This window comes from Tupaia chinensis, unplaced genomic scaffold (assembly GCF_000334495.1).
Source record: "Tupaia chinensis unplaced genomic scaffold, TupChi_1.0 Scaffold000682_1, whole genome shotgun sequence".
Classification (NCBI taxonomy): Eukaryota; Metazoa; Chordata; class Mammalia; order Scandentia; family Tupaiidae; genus Tupaia; species Tupaia belangeri.
Window position 1 is genome coordinate 3,760,117 of NW_006160205.1, and position 27,468 is coordinate 3,787,584.

Genomic DNA, 27,468 nt, shown 5'->3' on the forward strand with positions numbered 1-27,468 from the left:
TTTTTTTTTTTTTTTAGAGGATTTTGCTACAGGGCGCATGTGCTCGCCAGACAGACAGAAAGAGAAAGAGAGACAGAAAGCAAGAAATCACCCCCCAGGGGGGATGGCCATGCCACAATCCCTTCTCCTCCATTCTCCTCTTGGGATCTTGGGCACGCAAGCACATGTGACCGGCATGAGTTTTAAGCCACTGGGTCCTGGACTTGAACTGCGGTTGACTACATGGGAGTCCAGCGACATAGCCATTATGCTAACTGCTGGTCCCTTCAAGCCCCTCATTTTTCAGCTGCTCAAACACGTGGTTCCTTACTAGAGTCAGAGATTATAATATCTTTTCTGTAAAGGGCCAGATAGAAAACATTTTCAGCTCTGAAGGCCATACAACTCTGTGGCAACTACTCAGCTTTGCCTTTGTAGCTAGAAAGCTGCCACAGGCAACATGTAAATAAGTTAGTAGGGCTGTGTTCCATTACAACTTTGGTTATTAAAATAGGCAGCAGTAGGATTTGGTCCATAGGTCAAAGTTTCATGTGTCCTGATTTAGGCTATAATTTTCTTCAAGTTGTATAGAATGCAGGCAAAAACCCACTTGGGAGAACCACATGTTTATGTTAACATAAGTTCTTTAGTAGAAACCACTGAATTGAGTCTGGCTTGTGTGGTCTTAAAGAAAATGAGAGAAATTGAACCCTTCCTTCCCTAAAGTCACCTAGACACTCTACAGAGCAGGACAGTCTCAAAATAGAAAGCATGGGTCTTCTGGAGTGGAGACAGGGAAGCAGAACTGGTGTTTGCTGCATATCCAATACCTACAGGAGGACTCTGCTCACATGACCAAATGGAGCACATTCTCCAATGTTCAAAATCCCTGTCAGCTGGAGGAAAAGTTTGCAAATGTCTACACTAGCAAAAGCTTTGAAATGATTCCAAATCCAACCCCTCAAAATATTCTTGGAGAAAACACCAAACATTCCCAGAAGCTAGTAATATTTTCCAGAAATGGGCATTTGAGGATAATATTTCCTCCTATTTTAATGCATTCGTCTTTATCGACTACACACGTTCAATTTCCCCATCTCTAGTGCATAGGAAAAGTATCTTCTAAAATCATCAGTTGCCCTGATGGAGATGATTATAGCCATTCTGTCTCATTCTTTTTCTAGGAGCAGAAAAATTCCTTCTTTCCCTTGTTAATCTCATGAATAGAGAAAAATACTTTACAGAATATTTTACAGGCTGCTCCTCTTGGAAACTGCACTCACCTTCAGTGGTCTTTTCTGCTTCATCTGCCTTTCCTCTGGGACCAGAAAACATAAGGAAGTCCTGAGATGAAATTTCTCATGGTGCAGTCTACCTTCCTTGCTCTTCTTTGCTTTTCCCCAACCAGACCTCAACATCTGGCATATCTCAGATTTTGGGAGTCACTCTCCTGACACTCCAAAATGGAACCTAGTGGTTAGATGCTGGGTCTAGGCTGTTAGTGGTTTGTCTTCTTATATGTGAGGGTTTTCACTTTGACTCTTGGGAGGGACTCTATGGTTGCAAGCTAACAATGGAACTGGGATTCTACTTTGAGTGGAAATGTTTATTTTCCAGCTGTCCAAATTGGGATAGGCATTTGAGGAGACTACTGCATGGTCCTCTTGAAACGTGGACTCTGGTTATTTGATGTGGACTTAGATAATAATTAAGCTGAGAAATTTTTAGATCATCTTCTCATCCTCTGTGCTACCTGTACAACAGCTTTGCTTCTCCAAACCAGAGTGGTAGTAATAAATGCAATGTCCCTTAATCAAGAGATGGACTTGAGTGTGCTTTAGAACCACCCAGAATGCAAATGAAAGAAAGAAAGATAAAAGATAGTCACTTGCTTCCACTTCTAATTCCTTAAAATTGGGGAGAGCCCATCTTTAACATGGATGATATTCACCCCTGCTATATTAACTTACCACTGTATTGCTAAAGAGAAATACCTGAAATTGAGTGATTTAAAATAAATACAGATTTATTTGGCTCATGATTCTGGTGACTGACAAGTCCAAGAGCATGTGATAGGCATCTGGTTGATCTCTGATGCTTCTACTCTGGAATTGGAAGCACTGTTTCACTTCTTGTTGTCTCTCTCATGATCCAAGCTAACTGTGTAGTGCCCACCCACATGGAATATGAATCTTCCTCTCTCTGTCTACTGACTGACATGTCAATCTTGTCTGACCAAGTGCCCACATTGAAGGTGAATTTTCCTCTTAAAGGTCTCACCACTTCCCAGTGATGTTACAGTAGGGACCAAATTATAACACAAGAATACTTGGGGGACAAACATAATCTAAACCATAGCAACCACCTCGATCATTCTAGTGTTAGTGAATTGGGAACCATAACCAGAGACATGCTTATGTTCCCTGAGGATAAGGAACCTAATGGACCAGCTCTGATGATCCCTCAATCTCCTAGTGAGTATTAATGACCTGTGTTGAGTTGCAAGAATTTTTTTTATTTTAATTTAATTTTATTTATAATTATTTTTATTTTTTAATTTGACCAGAGAGAGCAAAAGAGGGAAAGTGAGAAAGCAAACTGTCAGGTCCAGGACTCTAATCATGTTGGCCATGTGGGAGTCCAGTCCTTAATCACCATGCCACCTGATAAGAATGGTTTTTGCCAATCCTAACAAACTCCAAAAATTCTCCAAGGAAATCACATAGGAGAAATACAAAGATCGAAGAAAGATTGAATCTGGTGCTGCTGCTTTTTTTCTTCTTCTTCTTTTGAAATCTCCCTTCATCTTTCAAATACATCAAATTACTCTTTACAAAGCATTTTCACCTACATTATTTCATTTATTTTAATCAGATTTTCTTGACTCCTGGAGTTTGTGGATTCTCAGGGCTATGTGGATAGATTTCAGGGAGAGGGTGAATTTGGATGAGAAAAGTTATCACTAAACTCTTAAAATTTAGACTTTTATTCAGTTGTGACTGTAAGCAACAAACCACATTCCCAATGGTTCCAGAGACTTTGTCAACAAACTGTGTCACTAATAGTTTCATATTGCATCACTACCATTGTACATATCTCAGAATATCATTTAGACTTATCACTAGTTTGAATTCATGGTCATCTTTAGACTTACTGCAAAGTCTTATTATGTAATGCACTAATAGAAACACATAAGTATTTCTATAGCAATTGGTTTTAATGATTTGATCATTATATTTCAGTATGATTGGTTTTATTTGAACTCCTATTTATTTGTGCCTTAAAAATACAACCCTATCTATTAGTTATGCCTTTAAAAATACAATTCTGAGAAGTCTGTAGGGTTTTCTTTAGACTACCAAAGGGATCTAAGTGGAGAAAAAAAGGAGAGTGTTAAGAATTTCTAATCATATGGTTACGATTATTCCTTGGAGATAGTAAGGTCATTGGTACTGCTCTCTAAGGATTAGGAAGATTTGGGAGGTCAAGTGACACATCCAAGGTGACAAAGTTAGTGGGTAGCAGAGCCTGAACTTAAATTGAATCCTCAGGTTTCTCTACTGACCACAGTAAGCTCTGTGGGAGGGAGCCATGGCCCCTCTCTGTGCAGTAGCCAGCACATGAGTCGGAGCAGTGGGGAAGGAAAAAAACATGGAGAAATTCTTGCATCTGGGAAAGGCTTTAGAGTAATCGCCGGAACAGCCGGAGGATGAGATGCAGCAAAGAGCTGGCCTGTCAGGCTGGGGTACAGTGATTAATTGGAGCAGGGAACACTGCCAAGAGCAGAGAAGCTGCACCAGGCCTCCATCCATTTGTCCATGCCCTAGGGTCAGAGAGGGAGCAAATGGAATCTTTTATAAGAGAGGCAAGGATGGAATGTAGCCATCGGGGGAGTTCCGTGAGGAATTCACAGGTGTTTTCTTATTGTACTTCCCCCTCCCTGAGGACCTCTGGGTGTGCTGTGAGCAATAGAGAGGAGGGGTAGGGGTGCAGCTGGGCTGGGCTCTGTGATCTTTCATGTACCCCTCCTCCAACCCTATATTTTTGTGAGCTACAGTAGTTTCAATTGAAATAGCAGAAACCATGTTCAAGTCTCAGGGAGCTGGGTCATAGGAGAACTCAATGGTTTCTTCTTTTAACTTCAACAGGTGACCCTGGGCAAAGGGGCTGTGGGTTTCTGCAGTGGTCAGTCAGGAGGGGTGCACCACCCTGGCTATGAGCAGACCACTTCACCACTCTACAAGCCACCCTACATGGTTATTCTAAAGATTTAGGCTCATGAGAAATTTAGCCATCTTTCCTTTCTCTTGAAGAAAGAAGGCTCCAGAAGTTGGTTCAGCTCATTGTTTCCTGTTGAAGTGCTGGCAAGACTATGTGGGTAATTGATGTTCAGAAGTATTACTGATATGGAAGCACAGTTGCTGTGAATCAAGTCTTTTTTTGCTCTAACATTTATTTGAATTGTGAAATGATAGACCATTTAGAAAAGTTTGTTGTTGTTGTTGCTGTTGTTGTTGTTGTTAGAAGCCACATGAACTCCTCAGAGAGAAACAGAAAGAGAAAAAGAGAAGAAAGTATCTTTCATGGACCAGGGTCATGCCACAATCCCTTCTCTTCCATCTCTCACTTCTTTGGTAATATTGGGTATGCACACACATGTACCCAACATATTTCTCAAGCCAACAGTTCTAGGACTCAAAACATGGGCAGCCATGTGGGATTCAGCTCATTTAACCACCAGACCATAGATCTAGCCCTGTTGTTTTGTTGGTTTGGTTTTTTAAAAAAATCACTTTTAACTTCACTCAAGAAAACTAGTATTACTATCTTGGTACATTTTTCTATGGACAGAGAGTAGACAGATAGACAACTTCCCTATGTCCATAATGTCTAGAAAGCAGGCAGATACTACAACTGGGTCCATTTTAAAAAAAGTCTCATTAGTAGGATGTTATAAATGCAGAGCCCTGCTGTGATGCCTTTTTGACCAAACATACTTGATACATAACTCACCGAATCTTCACATCCACCCTGTGAGGAAACTAAGGTAGAGAGGTCAAGTAATTTATTAGTCCAAGGTTATACAGTTAATAAGTGGCACAACATGAATATTAACCCAGATTATCTGACCCTGGATGTCCCATCTTGGCCTAAAGGGGAGATAGAACAGGCTGTAAGCTTCCACCAAGACATAGTTGAAGAATGGGGAAGTCAGGGAAATTAATCACCTGATCTCACTGTTCTCCTGCCGAAGCCAGAGGGCCAGGAGGCTTATTTATTTATTTAATTTTTTTTGAGAGGGTTTCACTATAGGGCGCGTGGTGCTTGCCAGACAGACAGAGAGAGACATAGAGACAGAAAGTGAGAAATCACCCCCCAGAGGGGATGGTCATGCCGCAATCCCTTCTCCTCCATTCTGCTCTCGGGACCTTGGGCACGCACGCACATGTGCCCGGCGTGAGATCTAAGTCACCGGGTCCGGGATGCGAACCGCGGTTGACTACGTGGGAATACAGCGACATAGCCATTACGCTAACTGCTGGTTCTCTGGGCCAGGAGGCTATTGAACTAGTCCACAGAGATGGCACCTAAGGCAAATTGCACAGTAAGGAGTGCAGCCTGGGAGGGCAAAAAGGAGAAATCAGAACGGTTTCCACCCCATGTACATAAATGTTTACAAAAGCAGAAAATGCTTGGGTGAAGATGGTGATAAATATTACTAATAATGTATAAGAAATACAAATGCAACTTTAAGCCAAATATACTTTTTAAAAGACCTATACAAGAGCTGGAGGCTTATCACTCATCTTCTTGGCTCAAAGATAATTAAGAACTCAGGCTGTAAGACCTTTCTGGGTGTACAGCCATAAACTCCATTCCTTTTTATCTCCATGTGGCTGATCTTCACCATGATAGCAACTGCACCATAAACTCTGGGCACTGTGCCTTAATAAGTGATTATTTTAAAATATAAGTTTAATAAAGTCTCCCTTCTCTTAACTTTCTCTTACAGCTTGCTATAAAAGCTCATCTTAAATGGCCTTTAAGAGCCTAGATAATAAGCCCCTGGCCTCTTCTCTGAACTTATCTCTGCTGTTCTCCCCTTGCCCACATGACTCCAGCTACACTAGTTCAAATTCCTCAATCATAATCAGCCCCAGTGCCTTTGTATTTGTTTTCACTGTTCTTTCACAAATAGGAACTTAATTTATTTTTTCACTTTTATTAGTATCTATTCACATGTCACCTTTACAGAAGCCTGTCTGACAATCATATATAAAAAGTTACTATACCAAATGTGTTTTCCAAAAATAGCCATACTAATATTTCCAGTTCTGCATAATCTTCCAGAAACTTGGCACTTCCCATCAGAAGTTGGAGTCTGTTTTCCTTCCTCTTGGGTGCGACTTGTGTCTACCTCATCAAATAGAATACATTGGAAATAACACTATGGGCTCCAATATTTGGTCAAAAAGGTGATACAGCTCCCTTGAAGCTCTCTCTTCCTTGGGATATTTCCTCTTGGAATTCAATCACCATTTTTTTTTGGAGAGATTTTCACTGTAGGGCGCGTGAGCTCGCCAGACAGGCAGAGAGAGACATAGAGACAGAAAGCGAGAAATCACCCCCCAGGGGGGATGGTCACGCCGCAATCCCTTCTCCTCCATTCTCCTCTCAGGATCTTGGGCACGCACGCACACGCGCCCGGCGTGAGTTTTAAGCCACCGGGTCCGGGACACGAACCACGGTCGACTACGTGGGAGTCCAGCAACATAGCCATTACGCTAACTGCTGGTTCCCTCAATCACCATTTTGTGAAGAAACAAAGGCCACGTAAATAGACTGCATGTAGGTGTTTCATCCAACAGCCCCAACTAAGGCGTTAGCCATAAGCCAGCATCAGCCATCAGACATGCGAGTGAGTGATCCTTCAGGTGATTCCAACACATAGCCTTCAAGCTGTTTCGACTAATGCCAAGGAGAGTAAACAGAAGCTCACCTTACCAAGACCTACCCACATTGCAGATTCATGAACAAAATAAATGATGTTTACATCACTAATTTTTAAAGCAATTTGTTATATAACCATAGAATTAGAGCATATTTTTGGCATCTGAAGTGAGATGCACTGGCAATAGAACATCTAAAACCTGGAGGACAATGCAATAGGTAGAAACCAAAAGGCGGAAGAACCTCCAGGAGAGTGGTAGCAAAAGCCTAAAGGATCTTGAAGAGACTGTTAGAAGATAACCTGATAATCCTTAATGAAGCAGTCAATGAGGGCTTAAAGGAACGTGTGGAAAATATCATTGAAAGGAAATCCTTGTTATATAGTGGGCAGAAAATCAGCAACACAGTTCATATGATAATATAGAAAATTCAAGATTCACCTAATTAATTTCTTATGATAGTGTATAAAGTTCAAGATTTACCTGTAAAAGAGATTTCAGACAGAGTATTAGATCATGGGGCCAACATCTGTTGGGCTTCTGTGGTTAAGTCACAACACAGCTGAAAGAAGCAAGCAAGTCAGCAGGCTCATGGAAAAAGAGAGGAAGCCACTTGAGGACAACCGTGTTTTATAACAACTTGCTCTCTCAGGCACTAACCTATTCCCAGGAGAGCAAGAACTCATTCTTTCCATTAATTTGCCAATGAGGACAATGACCCATGATCAACTGGCTACTAGGCCCTGCCTCTTAAGTGTTCTTCACCTCTCAACACTATTACATTGGGGACCAAGCTTCCAGCACTTAAACCTTTGGGGGACAAGCCATTACCCAAACCATAGCACTAAGACAGTGTCTCAAGAACTGTTTTGTTTAGATCAAAAGTCCTCTAAAGATCTTCAGAAAGTGCTTTACAGATATTCTCTGTTAACCAGTAGAACTCTTAAGAATCTAAGAAGTGCTTCAGCAACTTCAGAACAAACCCAAAGTAGAAAATCTGGTGTGTATACCTTTTGACTATCAGGGTGTATTTTTTTAAATAATTCATAAGAAACCCACAAGGTTCTTAAAGAATTATATCAGCTTGGGTGAAAGAGAAGGTTTAATCGCCATATTACATGCACAAAGCAGATAGAGAAAACTATCCAGCCACAGAATAGACCACGTTTTGTAGAAAAGGAAGGATTAGGAAGGCATAACCAAGAGCCACAGTGAATCATTACCAGGCAGAAGGGCTTTACCCTAATCAGTAGCTGGCAACACATCCTGCCGGATTTCAAAATTATTATGGATTCCTGTGTACCTTCTGTTTATCTCTCTTTAAAGAGTGTCTATAGCAGTAACCCTCTGTCCATCCCACCATTATCTCTAGCATATGTAGGGAACAAGCAAATTGTTTCTTGAGTGAACAAATTTTAAGATAAATAAGAATACTCTAGAAGTTCTACTTATGGAACCAAACCAAAGGAGCTCCAGTTCCTTTTGAACATGACTTCAGTGACAAGATCCCCAACCACAAGCCTGAGCTTTTCAGACCTGAGCAGAGAGGATAAGCTTTTGTGCACGTGCGAGGGGTATGAATTTGTGTGGCCAGAGAATAGACTACAGAAAATTGTATTTTTCTAAAAATGCCCATAGTGATATTTCTGGCTCCACATACTCTTCCAAAATCTCTTCCTGTCAAGAAGTAAAGTCTATTTCTCTTCCCTTTGGGCAGAACTTGAAAAACATAGTACTCACATAAAAGCAATAATAAATTGTTGAAACACATGAAATAAAATAAAAATAAATGGGGATACCTTTATGGATAAGATGTCTCAATGACATGAAAATATGAATTATCCCTAAATTGATCTATGAATTAAAAAATTAGAGTTATAATGTTAATAGGCAGGACTTTTCATGGACCTGATCAAGCTGATCTGAAAATTCATGCATATGAAGAAACAGCTATGTAAAGTCAACATAATTGCACATAAGAATATACTTGAGGATGTGATATATATCAAGATTATAAAGCTGTATTAATTAAAGCATTGAGAAATAGGTAGACCAACAAAATAGACTAGAAAACTTAGAAACTATGTATATTTAATTTATGGTAAAGTGTCCATATAGAAGAAGAGGAAATAATAATCTTTTCAATAAATGCTGCTGAAACATTTGGATATCCATAAGGAAAAAATGGAAAAAATAAACAGCTTTTTACTTTGATTCCAGGTATATTTTAGACTTTAAAATTATTGGGAACCAGCAGTTAGCATAATGGCTATGTCGCTGGACTCCCATGTAGTCGACCGCGGTTCGCGTCCCGGACCCGGTGGCTTAAAACTCACACCGGGCATGTGTGTGTGCGTGCCCAAGAACCCGAGAGGAGAATGGAGGAGAAGGGATTGCAGAGTGACCATCCCCTCTGGGGGGTGATTTCTCGCTTTCTGTCTCTATGTCCCTCTCTGTCTGTCTGGCAAGTGCATGTGACCTATAGCGAAAACCTCTCCAAAAAAAAAAAAAAGACTAGAAAAAAAATTATAAAAGTTTCAGAATATAATGTAGGAGTATCCCTGAATAATCTCAGAGTAGGAAATGATTTTCTAAAATAATACACAAAATGCATTAGCTATAAAAAAAAAAAAAAACACTGGGGGTCAGCAGGTGGTATAATGCTTAAAGCACTGTACTTCCACATGGCTGACTATGACTCAAGGTTCGTTCCTGGTGGCTTGAAACAATGCACAACACATGTGTGTGCATACCTAAAATCCTGAGAAGAGAATGCAGGAGAAGAGATTGTGGTGTGACTATCCCCTTTACAGGATGATTTCTCATTGTCTCTCCAGTAACTGCCTGTGCCCTATAGCAAAAAATCTCTCTCAAAAAAAAGAGAAGAAATTGGTAATAAGATTGACTACATTAAAACTATTCAGGTGCCAATCCTGTGATCTCAGTGGTTAAGGGAGCTGGATCCCACATGGGCAACGGCACCGCTTGAATTCCAGTCCTAACAGCTTAGCAAACATGCTGGCTGGGACCAGCAGTTGGCATAATGGCTATGTTGCTGGACTCCCGTGTAGTCGATCATGGTTCAAGTCCTGGACCCGGTGGCTTAAACTCACACCAGGCACATGTGTGTGCCTGCCCAAGATCCCAAGAGGAGAGTGGAGGAGAAGGGATTGCAGTGTGGCCATCCCCCTTAGGGCATGATTTATCGCTTTCTGTCTCTCTGTCTCTGTCTTTCTGGTGAGCGCATGCACCCTATAGCAAAAACCTCTCAAAACAAACAAACAAACAAACAAACAAACACAATCTTGCTAGCAGCAAGAAAAATGAAGGAGAAAGGATTGTGGTGTGACCACGTCCATTGGGAGGTGCTTTCTCTCCCCCCCCTTTTTTTTTTAATATGATCAGTTATTTAATTAGGTTCTTGGCAAAAAAATTAAAACACCAATTTGTGAGGATGAACTACATTTGTAAAGACAAATATAGATCACAGGTAGCCCTGGAGCTGAGGAACAGCTTTGATTTTTGGTAAAATTTGCAAGTCTACAGCTTTCTGAAGACTTTTGTGCTGCTCTGAAATCTTGTATTTCTCCTTCTCTGTGTTGAAGATCTCACCTTCCTGGTGTCTGGGCTTCCGCAGTTTTTTTTTTTCTTGAAGTAAGCATTGATTAGGTGCTTTGGGATTTTTACTTTGCTAATATCAATTTTTGTGGAGGTGGCAATGACAAATTTCTGGTGTGTTCTTCGCAGTGGAACTGGATTGAGACCCAATGGTCCAGTTACAAGTAGCAAGCCACTGCTCAGCTGCTTCAGGAAAACCACTCTCTTGCCTCCGTGGCGTCCAGTGAGGATGATCAGAATGGTCCAGGGAGTGATGCTAGCTCGCAACTTTCTCACATGCTGACTGAAGGGTTTTTGCAGTAGCTCAACAGCTTTCGAGGGACATCTTCAGTAGGATAATACCTAGGCATTTTGCACAGTTTAGCCACCCAGATACCACCATTCTTGTTTTGTGACAGTGGCAAGAACCTTCTCCTTCTTTTTCTTTTCAGTCCTGGATTTAGTGGCCAAGTATTTCCTCTTGTACATGACCTTCCTGTAATACATGGCAGACCTGGAGTATCTGCTGATGCCTCAGACTAGGACTGGGTTTCGGCTGCAGTGAGGCTTCCCATTCTTGGGCTTTTTAGCCTTGGGGTCACCTTTTTTTTGGGGGGGGAGAGGTTTTTGCCATAGGGCACGTGCGCTCGCCAGAGAGACAGAGAGAGACAGAGAGATAGAAATCACCCCCCAGGGGGGATGGCCACATCACAGTCCCTTCTCCTCCATTCTCCTCTCGGGATCTTGGGCATGCACGCAAACGCGCCCGGTGTGAGTTTTAAGCCACCAGGCCCAGGATGCGAACCACGGTTGACTGCGCGGGAGTCCAGTGACATAGCCGTTACACTAACTGCTGGTCCTTGGGGTCACCTTTTTTAACCTTGCCACTGGCATCAGCCTTCTTGGCTTCAGGTTTCTTCTCCTTAGTATCCTGTTTCACAGTTTTTTTACCTGCCATTTTGTATAGTGGGAAAGATTGGGAGGTGCTTTCTCTTTCTCCCTCTCTCTTCCTGTCTCTCTGGTTGGCACACATTCCCTCTGGCCAAAATATTAAAAATAAAAAAAAAAGTCAGAACTTTCATTCATGTCAAGACACCAAAATCAAGGTGCAAAGAAACTCACTGACTAGGTTGAAATATTTGCAATGTATATAAATCACACAAAGAATTAGCACCCAAAATTTATAAACAACCTCTTTCCAGCAAATTAAAAACAGAATGAAATACTATTCACAGCCCTCAGGTTGGCAAAAACAGTCTTAGCTTGTCCATACCAAATGTGGGCAAGAATGTGGGGGAAAGAGAAATTGCAGACATGCTGATGGGGTTATAAATGGGCCTTTAGAGAGCAACTTGGCTGTCTATAATAAAGTCAAAGCTGCACATAGTATATAACCCAGAATTTCCACTTTTAGGGATATATCTTACAAGAAATTTCTGCACATATGCACAGTAAACCGTATCCCAGAGTATTTGTAGAGACATTGTGTCTTATAAGAAAACACTGAAAATGACTTAAATGTTCATCAGCTAGAAAATGGGAAAACAAGCAGGGGTTTATTTATGCAATGGAATGTTTCACAGCAGTTAATATGAGTGAGCTAAATCATGTGTGTATATATACATATCCATGTAAATGGATAAATCTCTAAAATATGATTGTAAAGCATCAAGCCATAGAATGAAACAAACAATGATCCAGTTATATAAAGTTTAAAAACATACAATGCCATACTGTAGTTTATACTGCATGTGTAGTAAAAACATTAAAATATCCTTGGGAATGATAAAAACAAAACCTGGGATAAAAACAAAATCCATTGGAAGAGGGAGGAGAACAAGAATAGGGAGAAATAATGGGGAGTTCCAAGTATATTTTGTGATGTTTCATTTCTTTACAAGGAAAAAAGAGGGTTATGGCAAAATGTTAAGGTTTCAGAAAGCTTTTCTGTGGGTACATGGGCACCCGATACATCATTCTCTATTCTTTTCTGTTGACATACTCTTTTTAAAGTGTAATGGGAATCATAAGATTCAGTGAGTTCATATGGTCCATTGCCTTATTTGTCGATGTAATAATACATTTGTTACATAACTTCTGCAGAGAATGTACTAAAGGTATGCGTGGAATTCTGTTCATATTGTTCTCTGAAGTCAAGTCTACATAGCCTCAGCAAAGTTCTTCAGTTTTAAGTAAAATGAGTAATAACTTATTCTCCCTTTTCTGGCAGAGGGGTTTCTTTTAAGTGTATCATCAGCAGATCTACTCATAGCCCAACCACAGTGGCACAAGTTGAGGGGCACCAGGTGGAAGGCTGGGGTTCACTTTTTGGCCCAACTTAAATGGGCCATGCTTTTGGTCCTGGCTAACTAGGAGGCTGAGGTGGGAAGATTGTGACATGTGAGACCTGGTTAAAAATACTTAGTTCTCTTTCTCCTTTTCTTCTTCCTTCTCTTTCTTTCTCTCTTTCTCTTCCTTCCCTCAAGCTCTCTTATTAGAAAAAGAAAGGAAAATCCACTCACAACCAATACAATGTACAAAAGAAAGATAAGATATAATCACATTATCCTCCAAATTGCCTAAAGACCAGAAAGAAAAGAAAAAATAATCATATCCACTGTGGTTGCTAAAGCTATGTCCAATTTCAATTTTTTGGAATAAGCAGGGATTCCGTCATCAGAGATAATGATAGAGGCTTGTGTTAGAACTCTGCAGTCTCTTGGTTATTGGAGAGTTTCGAAGAGGTCAGTCCAATTCCATACCTGCCCCTACATCTGGGTTCACCTCATTGTTCTAAGAGTAAGAGTGGTAGAGGACTCAGCTTAATGATCAGGAAATGATAGTAAGTAGACAGCTTTATGTTACTTCTTTGTGTATTTTTTCATTTTTTGTTGCAAAACCATAAGATACATTTTCTGGTTGTATTCCCTAGAACCAAACCCTTTGGAAAGGATTTAAGTGAGAACAATTTATTTAAGAAATCCCAGGCAGGACAGTGAAGGGCTAGGCGTGATGAGGCTGGAAAAAGAGGAAAGGTAGTAAAGTGTGCATTAATGAGCAGGTTGCTTCTGTGGGCAGCTGGGACTCAATTTTGCTGTAGATTCTTTTTGAGACTGTATAAATCGACCCTTGAAATTGGTCCTATAAAGCACAAGGAAGCAGGGGTTTTTAATCCACCAACTTCTGATTTGATGATTGTTCTTGAGAGACTTAACTCTTGGCATGTCAGTCTGGGCCCTCTCATATGCTAGCCAAGCAGGCTCCCGTGGGCTGCAGAAAGCCCCCAGAAGGAGTTCAGAAACCAGCACATGCAAGAGAATTGTACCAGAATTTGGGAAGACATCTGGCATGGGCACAGGGGATCTGCCAACAGCATCTGCCAGAGATATCTACAACAGAGTACACTTTATCATGTTTTCCAATGCACAAGAAAAACTACCACCAGTGGTTCAAGAGCTTTTTTTAGATGGTTCTGGGTCATTGCATTAAATAACAGTCCATCGGTCACATACTGGGGGAGTTTGTCCCTTTTCACTTTTCTCTCAATTCTCCTGATTACTCAAGGAAAAAAGTCTCCTTTTGATACTAATTATAGATTTTTTTTTTTTTAGGTTTTTGCCATAAGGCATATGCACTCTCCAGAGAGACAGAAAAAGTAAGAGAGAAAGTGAGGAATCACTCCCAAAGATGCTTCACTACAATCCCTTCTCCTCCATTTTCCTCTTGGGGATTTTTGAGCACATACACACACACACCCAGCAATGATTTTTAAGCCACCAAGACTGAGACTCAAACTGCGGTCGGCCATGTGAGGTCCAGTATCTTAACCATCACACCACCTGCTGGCCCCCTAATAATAGCTGTAATGCCCTTCCTTCTATAATATTGGGTTCTCAGAAAAGTCATGATATTTTTTTACATTTAAAAATACACACACATACACACACACACACACACATATATATATATATATATACATATCTTGACTTTTCCAACAACCCAATATCTCCCTGTTTAGCACAGTCAACTTCAGGTTCAGAATGTCAGAATGTTCATTGACAAGTGCATTTGTCCTCTCGCATGTACATACATTGTCCTGTTTTTATTGTATTTATTTTTATAATTATTTTCAACCAATGGCAAGTAGTACTTTTTATTTATTGCCAGCAATGCAGTTTCCTTTTACATAAATGTATTTAATCTTTTAAGTCAGTAAATTTAAGGAACAACATTGAACAAATAATAGAACCATAAAGGTGTTATGAAACCACTAAAAACTAGAAAATTCTGTGGTCTTAAGAGCAGCATGTTATGATGGAAAGAGCGTGACTTTGGGCCAATCACATAACCCCTCCAAGCTTCAGGCCCCCTAATAGTGACCTCATAGTGTTTGGAAAGTTTACACAGGATATGTGTATGTGTCAAGCCAACAAGCTCTCCACCTGGAGGTAATAAAAAAATCAGTAAATGTTAGTTCTCTCCTCTTGAAGTATTTATAAGAAAATACAGATAGTTTAAAAATAGACTTTAGAAAAGTTATTAATCAGAGAAGTTAATCAGGTTTAATGTAATTTTCTTCAGACAGCCTCTTTCCTATCATTTTGTCCTGTTGTAAGAAACTTGGGTAGTGCATAACTAGGTCCTTTTGATCTGTTCTGAACTATTCAGCCCACATTTTATGAAGGCTGGGAAGATCTAATACACCTTAGTAAGTCTGCACACAGATAACATGGTGTTTGGTTACCTCTAAGTCCCGCTGCAGCCACATTAATTGTTTTGCGTTTCTTAAGTACAGTAATTGACATGAACCACAGGGTTTATTTAATTAATTAATTTATTTATTTGGTAGAGGTTTTCTTCCTTAGGACTCATGCTCTTGCTGGAGAGAGAAAGACAAAGAGAGACAGTGAGAGTAAAAGTGAGAAATCACCCCTCAGGGTGGATAGCCATGCTGCAATTCCTTCTTCTCCATTCTCCTGGGATCTGGGGCACTCACTCACACATGCCTGGCATGAGTTTCAAGCCACTGTGTCTGGGACTTGAACTATAGTCAGCCATGAGAGAATCCAGCAATGTAACCACCATGCCATCTGCTGGCCCTGAACCATGATGTTTAAAACTATGGGTTTTTTGTTTTTTTTTTTTTTCCGTGACTTTTTCCCCTTAACATGGCAGAAAAATCAACAGAGAAAATTTTTCAGTTGAGAAAAATCAGTCATCTCAGAATTCTTTTTTTCTTTTTTTGGAAAGGTTTTTGCTATAGAGCGTGTACGCTTGCCAGAAAGACTGAGAGAGACAGAGAGACAGAAAGTGAGAAATCACCCCCAGGGGGATGGCCACACCGCAATCCCTTCTCCTTCTCCTCCATTCTCTCCTTGGGATCTTGGGCACGCACGCACACATGCCTGACGTGAGTTTAAGCCGCTGGGTCTAGGACTCAAACCACGGTCAACTACATGGGAGTCCAGCGACATAGCCATTATGCTAACTGCTGGTCCCTCATCTCAGAATTCTTTAGACCTGCTGAGAAAAGGTAGTTTGACTAGGTATCCCTAAAATGGAAAATATTAATTAAGAATACAATGTGACTTTTTTCCATGGAGGGGTATGGGAGAGGCAACATGGAAATCCCCGAAGTATGAGTTATTGACGAGTTTCTTTCCTGTTAGGATAGTTTAGTTTTTGTTTTTGTTTTTTGTTTTTTAACGTTGCTACCTCCCAACGGGCATGTATTGAAAGTTTGGCATCATTTCCAGAAAAACCCTTACCTTTTGGTAGTATTTTCAGAAATGTTGTCTCCAGTCCTTTCCAAGGGCTACAATTCCTTTAATGAATATGCCACCTATAGTGAATAAAGGAAAGGCAGCCTCAGGCAAAAGTAAGGGGGTGGACACCAGGGTAAGGGGAGGAAACGAATAACAGAATCCTATCTGCCCTTCGGTTATTTTTACAATTAATCAAATCCTACCAAGTGGTAGATTCCTTAGCCAAAGATAAACAAAGTACAGAAAAGAAAAAGTTGGTCTAGCCTAATGGCACTGTTGATAGCAAACTGAACTGCAATGCTGGAAGCCACATAGGCAACCGTGGGTTCAGATCCCTGGGTTGACCTGAAAATATATTGATCTTGTGCACGTGTTCCCAAATGCCTGATAATCTAGAGGACTGGAGGAAGGGGTTTGTGGTATCATGAGACCCCATTGAGAGTACTCCTTTCTCTCTCTCTCTTTCTCTCTCTCCCTCTCTGTCTCTCATCATGCACGTGCATGTCATGTCTATCATGAATTTTTTTTTTAAAAAAAAGAGAAAAAGTCTATACCTACTTAGAGTTTGCATCCTGTTAGGTCATCGGAAAAGTCATGATGTTTTTTTCTGTTTTTCTGTGCAAAAATGTGTCACGACTTTTCCAATGACCCAATAGTACAAGGTTTAAGTCTCTTTTTGTGTCATGTACCCCATCCCCATGACAGTTTCAAAGAGTGTATGAATTTTTTTTTCCAAAATAGTCTTTTCAGATGTACAAAATAAAATACACAGAATTCAAAGGAAACCAATTATATTCCTATTCAGTAACTGGCTGCACTGTGTGTGAACTGTATCACTGCAGTCAGTTAGCAATGTTACTTTCAAGATCATGCTTCCATAATTTTCTCAACCATCTGATGTATTTTTATTCATCTGGTCTTTATTCCTAGCCTGCAAACCTATCCTTGTTACAAAAGGTCATGTAGCCTCATGGAGAAATATGCATTTTCATTTAAACTGTCCAGACTTAAAAAATTTTAAACAAACAACAGGAAAAACTCATTCATGCATTGATGCCTTGATAAACATTGTATGTAGAAAATACTAGAAGCAAGGGGATGTCTGGATCATCAACCTGAGAAACTGTTTTTTCCACGTGGTGATGAATAGCAACCAGGCATAGGACTTCTGTCTAACTGGCCAGCTACATTTTGTGAGCATTTCTAAAAAGTAAGACTTTAAGCATGCCATCTAGCTTCAAGCCTAATGACTCCTACAACCTCAAAGTAATGAGTTCAAATAGTTTTTTAAAGATATTGTCAGGAGGGACCAGCAGTTAGCGTAATGGCTATGTCGCTGGACCACCCACATAGTCAACCGCGGTTTGAGTCCCAGACCCGGTGGCTTAAAAATAATGCTGGGCATGTGTGCGTGCGTGCCCAAGATCCCGAGAGGAGAATGGAGGAGAAGGGATTGCAGTGTGGCCATCCCCCCTGGGGGTTGGTTTCTCACTTTCTGTCTCTCTGTCTCTCTCTGTCTGGCTGGCAAGCACACACACCCCATAGCGAAAATCTCTAAAAAAAAAAAAAAAAAAGATATTGTCAGGAATGGCAATGTGATAGGAAGCATTAGCATTTGTTGCTCAGTCACAGGCATTGGTAAGTCATGAGGTTTTCTATCTATTAATTATAATTGAACAAAATCCTAAGTTAGAGGATAGTGGAAGCAGAACAACCCAATTGGAGGTCATTTTAGTAATCCGGTGAAAAAAATGAGAACTTGAATCAGGGATGCAGAAGTGGTGCTAAGTGCTCACGTTCAATATATTGGGTCTTTGGAAAAGTCATGACATGTTTTTCAATGTTTTTCTTTGCAAAACGTGTCATGACTTTTCCAACAACCCAATATGTTCTGAACATTTCACTACCAACATTTGCTGTTGTAACTGAGAGAGGAGTTAAGGATGACTGTAAGATTATAGGCCTAAAACAATGGAAAGAATAGGATTTCCATCCACTAAGATGACAGAGACTATAGGAAGAAAATATTGGTGATGAAGAGGTGGTCAGAAGTCAAACACATTAAGCTTGATAAGCTTATCAGATACTCAACATGACACAGTAGGCAACTGGAGTGATTGAAAATATGAATCTAGAATTGAGAACTGAGGTCAGTGTGGAATTATACATTTAGGAGTTCTTGATGAATGGATGGCATTAACTAGGAACTGAATGTGGGTGAAATAAAGGAGACTAGCCCTAGACAATTTCAGGAGGTAAAGAAGATGAGTAGCATCCTGGGGGGAAATATCTGAAAAGAACACTGTCCAGGAACCAGAAAGAAGACCAAGAACAACCAAAAGGAGGAAATGTTTCAAGGAGAGAGTAGTCATCAATGTGCAAAGCAACTTAAATGTGATGAGGCCTGAGATTTGACCATTCTTTTGGCAGAAAGAATGTTATTGATGATCATAACAGAAGTTATTTCAGTGGAGCAGTGGCTATTAGAACATGCTTGGAGTGGGAGAGAATGTAAGGAGAGGAAGTGAAGACAGTAAGCAATACAGTCCATTGAAGAGTGTTGCTGTAAAGGAGACCAAGATGACACTACCTTGGGACCAGTAGTGGTGTGGTGGTTAAGGTGCTGGACACTCCCACATGGCCGACCACAGTTCGAGTCCCGGACCTGGTTGTTTACTTTCTCACTTTCCCTCTCCTCTCTTCCCCCCACCCCTCTGGTCAAATTAAAATATATATATAAGTTAATGAATAAATAAAATTAAATAAATAATCCTTAAAAAAAGATGATGCTACCTGAAGAGACATGTAACATCACAGGAGAGACTTAAAATAAGCAGTATTACACATACTGCTTACATGTTTATGTGCTGAAGGGAATGATCCAGAAGAGAGAAAGAGAGAGAAAAGTTTATGTTGCAAGAGAGATAAGGAGAAATTTATTGAGCAATATTTTTGAATGATAAGAGTAAGTGGGACCCAGTATAAAGTGGAGAAACCGATCCTAGAAAGAAGTACAAATGGTTTACTAGTAGAAACAGGACAGAAGGAACAGCATAGAGAATAACGATAAATCCTTGGGCTCACCTGGTCCATCTCTCAGTTTCCTTGTTACATGAAGCAGGCTTCTCTTTATCTTATTTTTAATATTATATTATAAATTGTTTCAACATATAGTCAAGACTTTTTAAAAAATGTTTAGAAGCTGTCTTTAATATATGCTATACTTTCTTTATTCTATATCTATTCATATGTCACTCCTTCTACCAATTCCTCAATCTCTTTTATTTTTTGATACATTTTAAAGTAAGTGTAAATATCTGTCCAGTTTACCATACATACGATGGGATAACCAGCAATGAAAAGGAATGAGCTATAGGTAACAATGTGGATGAATCTAAAAACTGTTGTGCTTTATATAGTATATCTGACAGGAATACTTCAGCATTTGTATGATTTACTAGAGATCAATATTTATTTATATTCTTTTCTTCCAAAATAAAATTTGTATGTTGTGAAATGCATAGATCTTAGTTATATGTTTACTGAGTCTTGACAAATGCATACATCTGTGTAATTCAAACCCCTAAAAATATAGAATACCATCACCACCTTGGATTGTTCATCCATGATCGTTCCTTGTCAGTCTCCTCCACAAATCTCCAGAGATAACTACATTTCTGATATTTTCTACATACTTTTTTGTGTAAGAGTCTTCTCACTCAGCATGACAGTTTTTAGATTAATCTATATCCTTACATGTAGCTCATTCCCCTTATTGCTAATGGAGCCCCATTGTTTGAGTATATCATAGTTCATCTGTTCTATTAATTGATGCTTGAGATGGTTCCAGTTTTTGCCTACTATGAGAAAACTGCTACAAATATTCTCATACAAAATTTTTGTGGACATATGTTTCATTCTCTTGGGCAGATACTTACCAATAAAATGGACCATAGTTGGATATAACCTTTTGTTTCAAGAACATGTATGAGTGTAGTTTTCTGTTGTTTGCCATCAAAAACCCTCCAACTACATGTCTGCTGGATTAATTACTGTAATGAGAGCTGTTCCTAAAAGGGCCTAAGTTTTTAGTAGCCTACTGGTTTGTTTTGTTTTATTTTGTTTATAGAGAGATTTTTTTTTTTTTTAACTACAGGGCACATGTGTGTGCCAGAGAGAGACAGAGAAACAAAATGTGAGAAATCCCTCCCTCCCCCAGGAGGAATGGCCATGCCACAATCCCTTCTCCATTCTCCTCTCAGGATTTTGGGCAGGCATGCACACTCGCTCAGCGTGAATTTTAAGTGGCCAGGTCCGGGATTCAAACTGCAGTCAACTACATGGGAGGCCAGCGATGCAATCATGCAATCATTATGCCATCTGCTGACCCCCAGCAAGTCTGATTTTAAGCACAGTATTTACTATGTGTTCTCGACATATTATCCTCTTGACAAATAGAGAGGTTTTTCTTTTTCTTTCTTTCTTTTTAACCTCAACCCAAACCAAAGAACTGTGTCCTTACAAAACCTCGGGAAGTCTAAAACTTTTATCAATAGAGAGACAAAAAGACTGATAGCTTATAAATTAGTTACATGTATTTTTTAAATAATTCAATTTAGTATATTTATATATATCATATGTCATGATGCACTTTTGGATTAAAAAAAACAAAAATATGTCATGAGTTTTTCAACACAATACATATATATGTATGTATGTATGTATTTGTTAAGTCCCTACTGTCTACCCAGCATTATGGCACTGTTCTAGGCATGTGGGATTTATCAGTAAACAAAACAGACAAGCAAAAATCGCTTCTCTCATGGAGTCTGCATTCATCATAGTTGAGGGAAACAAGTAATAACATAAAATACTTAAGTGACATAGTATTTCTAAGTGCCTTGGGGGGGAAACAATAACAGTGGAGACTAGGGTGATCAGAAACCCTAGGAGGGCCAGGGAGACAGCTGCGGTATCAAGTAGTCAGGGAAAGCCTCAGAGAGAAAGTGAGCTGTTAGCAAAACCTTGGAGGAGATGAGAGAGCAAACCGTGTAGAAATCTGGGATAGAAAGCCAAAGTTATAAGGCAGGTCATGTGCAGAGGGGGAAAGTCATTAGGAGGCAAGGTCAGAAAGCACAATGGGGTCATAAAGCACAATGGGCGGCGGGGGCCAGGCAGCAGTGCAATGATAATGCAAATGGACCTATGTGGAGAAAGTCCTGGGTTCACATCCCAGGACTTCCTTGAGTGTACTGGGTGCAGATGCGCCTGTGCTTCAGGACAGCTAAGACTAGCGGTGGATTGCAATGTGAAAACCCCATTGGGGGTGCCTTTTCTGTTTCTCTCTCTCTGTCTGTCTCCCGTGGAAGAAGTGGGAAAAAAAATATGGCAGGGTAAGGAATGTTGAGTCTTAAATCACTGTAAAAACTTTAGCTGTGTCCGGGTGAAATAAAGAGCCATCACAGAATTGAAAGCAAGAAACAGCAGGGTATCTAATTGTTGGTATGTGCTAAGAATTCTTACCCTGTGAATTCATTCTCATATATCGATATTGTATTTTAGAACTAAAATCTAGAGATAGACTGAGCTTGTCATTCTTTTTAACAGAAGAGCTTTTTAAAAAAATAATTATGGATTTATTATTATTTTATTATTATAGTTGCCAGAGAGTGAGGGTGAGGGGGGAAGTGAGAAAGCAAGCTACCAGGTCTGGGACTTAGTCAGCTATCTGGAAGTCCAGTGCCTTAACCACCATGCCACCTTCTGGCAGCCATCATTGTTTTCAGAACAAATAAGACTTGAATATCTCCTCAATGAGTACTAACAATAGTAGGGCCAGTCTAGGGTGTCATGATTAAGGCAGCTGGATCTACATGGCTGTCTATGTGGTTCAAGTCCCGGACCCAGTGGCTTGAGAAACACTTCAAGCACATGTGCATGTGTGCCCTAAATACGAAAAGGAGGGAGAAATGGAGGAAAAAGATTTCAGCATGACCATTCTCCATGGGAGATACTTTCTCTCTCCCTCCAGCTAGCACATGTGCCCTCTGGCAAAGTTTTTTTTTTTTTTTTTTTTTTTAAAGCAATAGTTAAAACAAATAGGATTCTGAGCCAAGTCAGCAATACCAGTATAATGACTGCAGCATGCTCAAGAAATGAGGACTGGACTCACCTGAGGACGTTCTTCATGTTCTTGGAAAGGATTTCAAATGGGCTGAAGCAGCCTTGCTCCAGGATCTCTTGAGGTTTGGAATTAACCCAGACTTGCTTTTTGTGGGCCCCAGAATACTCATTGGGACTTCCCAAAGTACACTTGATATTGATTCATAATAAAAGGCCTCCCTGTTCTACTGCTTTGAGTATAGGAAAACCCCTATCCCTAGGTGATCCAGCCTGTTGGCTGGAAGAATTGTCTTTTATCATACTCTTACAAAACTTCAAGTGGCAAAAGATACCAGCTCTCCTAAAGACCTGGATTGGATGGATCTAACCCAAGAGCCAGCCTATGACATCCACTCACCAAATCTATAATATTTTAAGCCCACTGTTAAATTATAGTGATCCCTTCACGTGCTGGCCACAAGCACTACATTCTTTTTTTTTTTTTTTTTTTAGAGGTTTTTGCTGTAGGGCGCATGCGCTCACCAGACAGACAGAGAGAGACAGAGAGACAGAAAGTGAGAAAAATCACCACCCAGGGGGGGATGGCCACGCAGCAATCCCTTCTCTTCCATTCTCTTCCCAGGATCTTGGGCACACACACACACACACACAGACACTCGCTGTGAGTTTAAACCACTGGGTCCGGGACTCGAACCGTGGTCAACTACGTGGGAGTTCAGTGACATAGCCATTACACTAACTGCTGGTCCCAGCACTACATTCTTTATGATGAAACCCATCCAAAGGCTGTCCTGAAGAAAAAGAGAAGCTGCTCCAGAAAATCACTCTACAGCTCTCAAACTACATCATCTCAATTTAGGGCTAGAAAATCCAGAACAAAATTCTGATTTTACAAACAAGGAGGCAAAACATGCCATTGAAATCAGGTTTAAGGGAAAAAAAAAAGAATAGTACCATTTTGGAAGGAGGTTGAGTTAGGGATTGCCCAATACTTGGAATATACTTTGAGATGGAGTCTCATCACATATACAGAAAAGTGTATGCCATCCATTCCCAGAGGCACTGTGACGAAATCCCCTGTGGAGTAAACAAAAAGAGAATAAGCATCAAGACTCAACAAGACTGACTCGACCGGAATCAGAAGAGGACTGGCAAGCACACAACAAAAATCATAATACTGGTCACAAAATCCTCCCTAAGGCTGCCAGTTTCCAAAAGCTCAGGCAGAGCAAACCAACATGCTGAAAGACGAGTATGAGAGACACAAACAAGGAGACATTTTTTCTGAAGGCCTGGCACATTCTACTGCTTACCTACAGAGGTGTGGCAGACAGTAAGAAAAAATGGTCTTCTACAGACAGAGTGAGAAATTAAAAAGGTTGCAAACCCCAGGGTGATTTAAAATAGCACCCATTATCTTTTTGATTTTTAAAAGCAGAATTGAATCAGACCCCTGTTAGCTAAAGATTTACAAACCCAGGCCAAATTCCAACGGCCTCAGCTTCTTCCAGCTAGCTCCAGGAAACTGCTGTACAAATTTTTGGGACAGGAGCCTAAAGATCTGAAACCACCTGGTTTCAGGGTTACTTGAGGGCATAGAGTTTGCTTGACCTGGTCGTTCAAGAGTCATAAAATAATAACTAGCATTTACTAACCTGGGCCTTATTACTGGATGAAAAATTGCCTTTTTTATTCCTACCCTCAGTAAGGAAAGCTCCATTTCCCTTGTTAATCCCTGAAATGAGAAGTACCTCCTTACTGATTTGGTTTAGAGATTTACAGAAATATTGTCTTGACAAACAGTTAAGTTTTGTTCTGCTGAGAAAACTCCTCTTAGAGAACTCCTCAGACTACAATGAGGTGTGAAAACCAAGGAAGCCAGCTGGGGTGCAAAAAGCCCGGGGAGCCCAAGGATTTTCCAAAAGTTACCTCCCTCACTCATACTGATATAAGTGTCTGGGCCAAGAGAAGTTATTACTGGCACACATATTGCCTGACACCTAAGGAGGGCCTACAATTGCCTTCATTTAGAGAAACTGATGGCTTACTGAACTCAGCAGTCACTTTTTTTGGAATCCTCCTAGACCTTAGGATGGATTGGAGAACTGGGTGTCTCCAGAAAAATGTTGCAGAATGAAAGTCTGTGAGTGGAAACTGCTGGTTTCGATTTGAGTCCTATGCCAAACACACACATTCTCCTAAATGGACAGAACTTACCTAGCCATAAGCACAAAGCACAAACATCCAGGAGAAAATAAAGATTCTAGATAGAAATTAAGTACACTTCTACACTCACTTGTAACCTCTACTGCCTTTGGAAAGATGCATGGGTCAGATGGGATAGACAGGTGGTTTCAGTCACATTCAGGAGATTGCACAGTGTCCTCTAGCAATTTTAATACGTGAGTTCTTCAAAAAGTTCATAGAAAATGAGGGACCAGCAATTAGCGTAATGGCTATGTCGCTGGACTTCCATGTAGTCAACCGCAGTTTTAGTCCCAGACCTGGTGGCTTAAAACTCACGCCGAGCGCATGTGCGTGAGTGCCCAAGATCCCAAGAGGAGAATGGATTGTGGCGTGGCCATCCTTCCACGGGGGTGATTTCTTGCTTTCTGCTGTCCCTCTCGCTCTCTGGGGAGCGCACACGCCCTATGGCAAAAATCCCTCCAAAAAAAAAAAAAAAAACAGTTCATAGAAAATGCATTTTTTTGCACCAAAATAAACTCATACTTTAATTCCATTTTTCCATGAACTATTTGAAGTTCCCACGTAAGTCTTGCTTGTTAAGATTGACATCCTTGGGACCAGCAGTTAGTGTAATGGCTATGTCTCTGGACTCCCAGGTAGTTGACTGCAGTTCGGGTCCCGGGCCCGATGGCTTAAACTCACGCCGGGCGTGTGTGCGTGCGTGCCCAGGATCCCGAGAGGAGAATGGAGGAGAAGGGATTGTGGCGTGGCCATCCCCCCTTGGGGGTGATTTCTCGCTTTCTGTCTCTATGTCTGTCTCTTTCTGTCTGATGAGGACATGTGCCCTATAGGAAAAACCTCTCCAAAAAAAGAAAAAAAGATTGACATCCTTCACCAAGAACTGAGTAAATCTTGTAGGGCACTACTTTTGGCCTTGTTATGTGAACTTCCATTGATGATCTTTACATATTTTTGTTGTTGATTCAGAATTTTAACACTTGACTCAAAGATAGGGGCTCAGGTGACCTGAGATGAGTCTGCTTTTCCTAGAGACAAATGGAGTCATGTTCATTTTATCCAACACTTTGTCTTCAGAATCAAACAGAAGAGAGAGATAGCAGGAAGATGAGAAGGGATCACCCTAAACACTTTTTAATCACAGTGAGCATAATTTATTCTGTCAACATGTGATTCATAGGATTTCATAAGTCATCTAATCCTCTCTTCTTGTTTTACATATGAGAAAATTGAGGGCCAAACGGGAAATATCCTGTCTAAGATCTCAAGTGTTTGAGTGTAAACATAGCATTAAAACTTATTTCTAACTACTGACTAGCTTATTGTTATTTAATTTCCTGTTCATTCTTTTCAGAGGGTTGGTTTTCATCCCAAAATTTATGTGTAAGAATAAATCTGGCATGATTCAGTTTAAAAGGAGGGAAACTTCATTGCACCAGCCATTCCTTATCTGTCACGGCCTACGAAAGCTGTAGCATCCAGTCCTGGTAAACAATGCCACCTTGGGTAACCAAAGAGCCCAAGGGTCACAGTCGCAAGGCTTGGGACAATAATCTCACTTCTACCCTACTTTCTTTGCTTGGAAAACTAGAATCAGCTGGCCCACTATCTTACTGAACCATCATTTTTACCCATAAAGATTGCAGAAATTAGAGAGTTAAATTAAAAAGTCAGTCCCAGGGGCCAGCAGGTGGTGTGGGGAAGGCACTGGATTCCCACATGGCTAACTGCAGTTTGAGTCTCAGACCTGGTGGTTTAAAAATCACACTGGGCACATATGCATATGTGCCCAAAATCCCTAGAGGAGAATGGAGGAGAAGGGGCTGTGGCATCCCCCCCCCCCGATGGGCGATTTTTTCACTTTCTCTCTCTCTATCTCTGTCTCTCTCTGGTGAGTACACATGCTCCATGGCAGAAGCCAAAAAAATAAGTTAGTCCCAGAATGTGCAGTGCTGGTGTTCCAATGTCATAGAAAGAGAAGTTCCTCAATTATCTCAGTGTCTGGTTCTTGTTTTTCTTGACTGGGTTACAGGGAAATTCAGAGGCACAATAACAAAAGAACACTCTTGGGACCAGCAGTTAGCATAATGGCTATGTCACTGAACTCCATGTAGCCGACCGCAGTTTGAGTCCCAGACCCAGTGGCTTAAACTCATACCAGGCACATGTGTGTGCATGCCCAAGATCCTGAGGAGAATGGAGGAAAAAGGATTGTGATGTGGCCATCCCCCCTTGCGGGGTGATATCTTGCTTTTTATTTCTCTGTCTCTCTCTGTCTTTCTGGCAAGCGTATGTACCCTATAGCAAAAAAAAAAAAAAAAAAAAACCTCTAAAATAAAAAAAAGAACACTCTTCACATGTAGCATGTTTTTTGTGCTGATAGCAGTTTGTCAGTATTGTGTATAGCCAGACAAACCTTCCTTCCCTTTGTCTAAATTAGTGTTTTTAACACTTCTCTTTTGAAGGCATCTCTTTAATTTTTTAAATTCCAAATCATTCAATAGTTTCCACATGATAGAAATTCATTATGCATATCTTGGGCTCCTTATTTAAAATGAATTTTAAATTCCATTTTTTTTGGGGGGGAGGAGAGGAGGTTTGCTATAGGGCATGCACACTTGCCAGAGAGAAAGAGAGAGATGAAGAGAGAGAGAGAAAGTGAGAAGTCACCTCTGATGGGGGTTGGCCACACCATAATTCTTTCTCCTCCATTCTCCTCTTGGGATTTTGGGCATGCTGGTACACATGCCCAGTGTGAGTTTCAAGTCTCTGGGTCTGGGACTTAAACTGCAGCTGGCCATGTAGGAGTCCAGTGGCTTAACCAATGTGCCACCTGTCAGCCCCTTAAG

General features: G+C 40.6%; 1 long non-coding RNA gene across 3 annotated transcripts in view; it reads right to left on the reverse strand.

Moving 5' to 3' along the window:
* Positions 1–23,852, reverse strand: part of LOC102468806 (uncharacterized) — a 47,383-nt gene extending 23,531 nt beyond the window's left edge. Inside the window, exons 1-3 of one of the 3 annotated variants that reach the window (XR_003551400.1) lie at positions 23,728–23,852; positions 23,369–23,491; positions 16,295–16,368 (exon numbers count right to left, since the gene is read on the reverse strand). This is a non-coding gene — a long non-coding RNA (uncharacterized LOC102468806). The remainder of the gene's footprint in view (positions 1–16,294; positions 16,369–23,368; positions 23,492–23,727) is intronic. The other 2 variants (XR_001371277.2, XR_336269.3) reach the window with 2 other exon arrangements.
* Positions 23,853–27,468: the final 3,616 nt, after the last annotated feature.